This window comes from Arachis hypogaea, chromosome 12 (assembly GCF_003086295.3).
Source record: "Arachis hypogaea cultivar Tifrunner chromosome 12, arahy.Tifrunner.gnm2.J5K5, whole genome shotgun sequence".
In the NCBI taxonomy this organism is placed as follows: domain Eukaryota; kingdom Viridiplantae; phylum Streptophyta; class Magnoliopsida; order Fabales; family Fabaceae; genus Arachis; species Arachis hypogaea.
In genome coordinates this window covers 42,720,786-42,722,406 of record NC_092047.1, presented here as the reverse complement: position 1 = coordinate 42,722,406, position 1,621 = coordinate 42,720,786, and positions in this window count along the sequence as shown.

Below are 1,621 nucleotides of genomic sequence, written 5' to 3'. Positions count from 1 at the left end.
TATGTACATATTATGATCCTTATGCATCATCCTAGGTGCCTTGCACACCAAACTTGTTATTCACCATGTGACTCATGCAAAAGTTCAATGAAATCCTTGTCACCTTTGATTCAATCATCATAAGGACTACTTTATTATCTACTTTCAAGAAATGAACTCAAAATAATGCAGAGCATGATTTAATTCTCATGGAATTCAAGACTTAAAATAATTTTGATTCTTATCATGCATACTTATAGCATATGTTGAACACCAAACTTAATGTTTGGCTATATACTTCAAGAAAATGCTTGAGTATATATTCTAAGATGTCTATGTGTTCATCATATTTGAAATCATCTTAGGGTACCTCTAGGCACACCAAACTTAGAAGTTAATCATATGCTTCATGAAATGCTAAATGCAGGTATCAAATTGTTTATGAAAGTCTGAATTCATGCTAGAAAACCATTGATTATTAGCAATAAAGCAGTAAATGAAAAATGCTAAACATGGGCTGCCTCCTATGGAGCACTCTTTTATTGTCACTAGCTTGACATTTGTTCTCTATTAGGGTGGCTGATGATCATAGTGTCTCGGCTTATCTCCTTTCATTGTCAACTTCCTTCCAGTGTCTTGTCTGACAATTTCTATATGCTCCAACGAGAGGATCTTGCTGACAGTGTATTATTCAGGAGGTGTTTCCAACTGTTGATAAATCAGCTTCACTTTGTCTCTTGGTGAAAATCCTTTTGTTGGAATCTTCTTGTACCTCCACCCCTTAGGCACTTTTTTCTTACTTTTCTTCCCCTTTTTCTTTGACTCTCCCTTCTTGGCCAGTTTAATGTCAGGACCCTTCTTCTCAAATCTCAATTGTCATTTTTGGGACTTCTGTTTGCACTTCTTCTTCAGCTTCTCTATTCTCGTGATCTTTTTGCTTCTCTTCAATTCTCTTTCTTTTCTCCCAAGATTAAGTTTATGAGTGATTCCTTGGGCTTCTCCTTCCAGTTTAAGTCCCCATCTTCAATTCTCAGGCAGTTTTCCTTCTCAGTAAGGACTTGTATTTCTTTGAAGACATTAAGAGTTATTTGTTGATCGTGTGCCCTTAAGATCATCTCTCCTTTTTTTACATCAATGATGGCTCTTGCTGTGGCTAGAAAGGGTCTTCCCAGTATGATTGAATCACTTCCTTCCTTATCTAAGTCCAGAATCACAAAGTCTATAGGAAAGATGAACTTGCCAACTTTGACTAATAGGTTCTCTACTACTCCATTGGGTCTTATGAGGGATCTATCAACTAGCGGTAATGACATTCTAGTTGGCTTCACCTCTTATATTGATAGCTTTCTCATCATCGAAAGTGGCATCAAGTTGATGTTTGAGCCCAAGTCACACAAAGCTTTATCAATTGGTATGTTGCCAATGGTACATGGAATGAAGAAACTCCCTAGATCTTTGAGTTTTGGTGGCAATCCTTTCTGAATCACAATACTACATTCTTGGGTCCGGATCACGGTTTCTTTTTCTTTCCAGCTTCTCTTCTTGTTGATGAGTTCCTTAAGGAACTTCGCATAGAGGGGCTCTGTTCTAAAGCCTCAACATGTGGAAGGTTGATCTCTAGCTTCTTGAAAATCTCTAGGAA